This window comes from Solanum pennellii, chromosome 10 (genome assembly GCF_001406875.1).
Source record: "Solanum pennellii chromosome 10, SPENNV200".
In the NCBI taxonomy this organism is placed as follows: Eukaryota; Viridiplantae; Streptophyta; class Magnoliopsida; order Solanales; family Solanaceae; genus Solanum; species Solanum pennellii.
This window is the reverse complement of record NC_028646.1, coordinates 75,478,786-75,484,685: the sequence shown is the minus strand read 5'-3', so window position 1 is coordinate 75,484,685 and position 5,900 is coordinate 75,478,786.

Genomic DNA, 5,900 nt, shown 5'->3' with positions numbered 1-5,900 from the left:
TTAAATTTTATATTGCATGAAGATTACATAGATTATAGGGTGATTATTTGAAATAGGAAAATAAATTGAAATACATATAATAATATAATATTGCGAAAAGAGAAAAAAATTCTTTTTTAGAGAGTAAAATAGATAATTGTATTGGAGTTGATTGTTTGAACAAATAGACTCTATATCTGAACAGTAAAATAGAGAATAAGATTGGAGATTAAGATTAAAAACTAGAATTAGTACAAGATAATTTATGTGTCCTAATAAATTGATGAAGAATTCATGAATGAAGATGTCATAGTTGAAGAATTACTGTAACAAGTTGAGATCGTGCCAATAAGGTGCATGGTGACAATATCTTTAAATTGAGTCTAACCCCTTGAATATGCATATGTTCTGGTTTGCCAGGCATAAAGGGCATCCAACAGAGGTTAACTCACCCAAAATCAATTTTGCCTTGTCTAGATATTATGTGACAGTTGGATCATCCTGCTTTAGGGTTTGAAATTGTATATGAAGCCTCAGGATTCGAGTGTTTGAGGGAAAATAGTGAAGCCTCAATCGTGTCCCAAGATATTTTTATTATAAGGACGTTTGGTGGTTGGTTACACTTATACACATATTAGTAAAGTAGGGATTAGTATTAGTAATGTATTAGTTATACAGGTTTCTAAATTGTCAACCAAAAGTCGTATTAATTTTAGGGATAATGCACAAGTACCCCCTCAACCTATGCTCGAAATTTCACAGACACACTTATACTATACAAAGGTCCTATTAGCCCCCTAAACTTATTTTATTAATAATTTTCTACCTTTTTCAGCCTACGTGGCACTATCTTGTGGTCCAACGCTGGTTGACTTTTTTTCAAGCTAGTGCCACGTAGGCGGAAAAGGGGTTGAAAATTACTTATAAAATAAGTTCAGTGGAGTAATAGGACATTAGTATAGTATAAGTATGTCTTTGGAATTTCAGGCATAAGTTGAGGGGGTACTTGTGCATTTTCCCTTAATTTTACAGATGAATAACTTTTTTTCCTATCTATCTACCAAACGTTGTATAAGTAATACAAAAATTATGAATAATTTATTTCTTATCTAGCTATCAAACGACCCCTTAATAGTACATAAGTATAATATTTATTAATTATATTATTGGGATTAATTAATCATCCTGATATTATTTTTCTTATCATTGATCCGGAGAGCTACTGTACATTGCGCTGACAATTCCCTGCAACTGGCTCTTGATTGCAGTGGCTTTTTTTTATCATCCTTGGAAATAATACCGGTTTCCTTTATATGGAAGCTTATGCGGTGCGAGTTTAGATATAGTCAGACTTCAATATGAAAAAAAATAGAAAATTCAAGTTTGAAAAACATCTTTTTTATGCTTCGAGCGACGACGACAAAATAAGCTATATTTTTTTTAAAAAAAAAGTCAAATCAATTAAAATTCTGATTTGCTTCTAAAATTCTTAATTTATTTTTCTTAAATTTTCAAGTTATATCTAATTAAGGATTATTTTATCAAATAATATTAAATTTTAGTTATTTGTCATAATAGATTATTAAACTATTATTTATCTTAAATTTCAAGATTGAGGATTATTTTATCAAATAATATTAAATTTTAGTTATTTGTAATAATAGATTATTAAAGTATTATTTAGATTTAGAAAGTAACCAAAAAAAAGACTCTATTTTAAAATATTAAAAATGGCATAAAGGACAACAAATGTTGTTGGTGAGGATCCAAATTGCGATCCCCAGCTCCCTAAGCGCTACTTTAACAGCTCCAAGAATCACTGGGCTATACATGCTTGTTGGGCTCAGGGTGTCCAAAATACATTAAATAGTCATTTAAAGTACCATTTTACTTATATATACGGTATAATTTTCCGACAAAGGATGTCCGATTGGACATCCTGACACCACTGTAGCTTCGCCCCTGAAAATAGGATGCTTAATCCTACAAGAAGTAGGAACCACTTCAAAAGTAATCGAGATCCAATATCTATTATACGGTAAGATTTTATCCAGAAAAACATGCGCACGTAAATAGAGAGTTACAATCAGAATGTGTACATGTAATTTTATGTATGTTGTCTGTGTGTGAGAGAGAAGAAGAAGAGGAAGGCAGAGAATCAAACTTGAAAAAGTTGTCATCTTTGTGAAGAAAGTAAAGATCCTTCTCCTGCCTTCTCATTTTGATAATAATTATATATTTTTTATAGTTATTTACATGTATGGTATATATCACATGATAATTAGTATAACAAATTTTATATTTTAAGCACTTGTCTTATCAGTGGCATAGCTACATGGACCCATCATCCAAACATTCTTCATGAATTCTTTTATTGTATCTGTAAGAAATAATAATATGTATATAAGTTAGGTATAATTTTTTTGAGATATATATTAATTTTTGAATATTCTTAACAAATTTTTTAGCTTCGTCACTGTGTCATACAAAGATAATATAAAGACAAAAAGAACAAGAAATAGTGCGTATTTTGAAATGTTTTTAATTTCTAATGTGAATTTGAAGTATTGAAATAAAAATCCCGAAAGAAAATTTGGTAGGTAATTTGTTGTTTAATAGCAATTAAATAATGAGCTTATGATTAATACAATAAAGCTATTCCATTCTTAACATCCCCGTTCGAGAAAATAATGAGGCTCACTAATTAATTTAAGGGTTAAACAATGAACAAAAGTAAATAATGATGTTTCTATGAGTTACTTAAACATTATCACAATTTTAGCTAATGTGAAATGCACATACGGAAATGTAAGAATTCGAACAACATATCTATTGAAGTCTCAAACTTTTATAAGCATACAAATATAGATAATTAGATATACATATAAATAGTAAAATATAAGTTCACAAATAAATATATTTGGTATAACTTCGTGTAGAACGTTTTTAAAAAGAGGAGATATTTTTTATCTCAAGACTATCCCCTACGGTTTTTCTCACACATATTCATTAATAGTTCTGTAATTAGTTTATTCTAGGGTGACTAGACCCGCACGATTTAAAACGCATCACTAATTGGTAAAGTCTATCTACATATATACCCAACATTTTTTCTATATACTATCAATATGTGACTTCTTATCTTATGTTGGGTGTCACATACACCCCTTTATGAAATCAGCGTCCTCGTTGAGGTTGCTCCACCACTTGGAATTAGCCTAGACCTAGCACTAAGATTTATCTTGCCTTATCAAAATTTTTCTAACTCAATTAAACTCTGATCCACGTCGATAAGGCTGACATATGAGTGACTTTGAGACCATTTGTAATGGCCAAGCTCGCTACTGACATTATCAGCTTTAGACCTAGGTCGCACGACTGTAATTGTGTCACTAGTTGATAAGGTTTGCTTACTTATATGTCCAACAGCTCTGACGTTTTATCGATGTGAGCTTCTTATCTTAAGTTTCAGTGTCACAATTTATAAAAGATTTGATTGAGTTCTTGTTAATCAAGTTTTTGGGGTGCACGACACTATGAATATGAAGCACTAAGCTAGAATTAGTCTAATCATGCACCATTTCTTCTGTCTTGTAGTAATCAAATTTCTCTTAGGAGAAGACCTTTTAAATTTTTGAAATATTGCATGAAAGATCATAATTTGAAAGAGGTTGTGAAAGAGGATTGAGAGTTTATTTATTCAGAATATGTATTTTTGAATTTGAAGTAAAAGATGATGAAGATAAAGAAAATGGAATAAAATAATGTTGGAAAATATTTTAAAGAAATAAATTTAAAGGAGGATAAAGTCAAAATAAAGGAGGCTTTATTTAAAGAATTTCTTACAATTGAGAACATGACATGTTGAAACATGCTCATGCTGAATTGTCTATTTTTTTCATGATCAACTTACAGATCTAGAATTTTAATGCTGTTAAAGTTTCTTTATTAGAAATGGTTCCAAAAATAGTAATTGAGGAGTTGATTTGCTTAATCTTTCATGTTCTGCAGATGAAGTCAAAATGGTGATTTTTGACCTCAACGAAAATAGTTTCAACGTGCTAGGTGGTTTGAATTTATCTCATTTCTTTAATCACACCTCCTAAGTGTGAAATTTATGATTTACATAGATCATTTTCAAGGTTTTGGTGAAACTTTAAAGAACATTAGAGGAGTAAACATTGTGTTTTGTGATTTGATTTTTGTTTGGCTAAAGATAATGAGGGTTTACGCTTGAGAGTTCTCTTTGATATTTTCAAAGTATTATTTGTTAACTTTGAGTGTAACTTTAGAATAAAAAAAATTACGTGATCGAGGCACACACTTGGAAGCTTGTGTTTGAGATAGAGGGAACATTGACCAGAAAATTTGATGAAAAATTAAAAGTAGTCGTACTAATGTCCGGTTTGATAATTGGACACAATTGAAATCATTGTATTATTATCTTTCTATTTCAGATCTTTCTAGTTTAAAATAGCGGATATTTGACAACTTAGACAAAATAGATAGTGAAATAATAAACTTTCTATTGAAATATTCCTATAAGAAGTCTATCAACACATTCAACAAAGAGTTAATGTTTTTGTTGATCAAAACTATTAGGACAAGTCTTTGGTGATGAATAACAGTTCAAATAAATTCTCTATGGCGAGATTTTGTGGAATGTTGAGGCATAAAGGAAGTTTAGCAGTATTGTAAGCATACATGGATCAAATGAGATCCTTTCAAAAAAAAATTCTTCTTCCAGAGATTGTGTATGAAAAGAATGCCTATGTTGAATGCCTTGAATCGGACCCGTTACAACAGAAAGAGGGATGCAAATTCTGTCAAAGGAGGATCTTCTTGCTGGTCATAAGGTTAAGAGCCTAGAGTTTTGTGAACACTGTGTCTTTGGAAAACTACATCGCAACAAGTTTCCAAAGGCCATTCACAGAACAAAAGGCACACTTGATTACATCCATTCTGATTGCTGGGGTCCATGCCGTGTTGAGTCTTTGGGAGGCTGCAGATTTTTTGTGTCCATTATTGATGACTACTCAAGGATGACTTGGGTGTACATGATGAAGCATAAAAGTGAAGCTTTCCAGAAGTTCAAGGAGTGGAAAATTTTGATGGAAAATCAAACAGGGAAGAAGATCAAGAGGTTGCAAACTGATAATGGGCTGGAATTCTGCTGGTCTAAATTTGATCAATTCCGTAAGGATGAAGGGATTGTTCGACATCGTACAGTCAGAAATACACCACAGTAGAACGGTGTAGCTGAGCGGATGAATCAAACACTTTTGGAAAGAGCAAGGTGCATGCTCTCTAATGCTGGGCTAGACAGAAGATTCTGGGCAGAAGCGGTTAGTACAGCTTGCTACTTGATTAACCGCGGACCACATACAGGCATACAGTGCAAAACACCTATGGAGATGTGGTCAGGAAAAGTTGCTGATTATTCAAATCTGAAAGCTTTTGGTTGTACGGCTTACTATCACGTCAGTGAAGGTAAGTTAGAACCAAGAGCTAAAAAGGGAGTATTTTGTGGGCTACGGAGATGGAGTGAAAGGTTTCAGAATCTGGTCTCCAGCAGAAAAGAGGGTTATTATGAGCAGGAACGTTGTTTTTTATGAAAGTTCTCTGTTTAGAACCATTGTGAAGCCTACAACTACGTCAGAAACTGGGAGTCTTGATAAACAGGTGGAGTTTCAAGTCATTCAGAATGAGAGCGATTTAAAAGAACCTGAAGAGGAGGATCAAGAGCCACAGACAGAATCTGATATTCCAGAATCTATGCCATCAGATATCCATCAGAGTATAGCTCAAGATCGGCCAAGGAGGGTTGGAGTTCAGCCACCTATGAAGTATGGTTTTGAGGACATGGTGGGTTATGCACTGCAGGTTGCTGAAGAGGTAGATACATCTGAGCCGTCTACTTA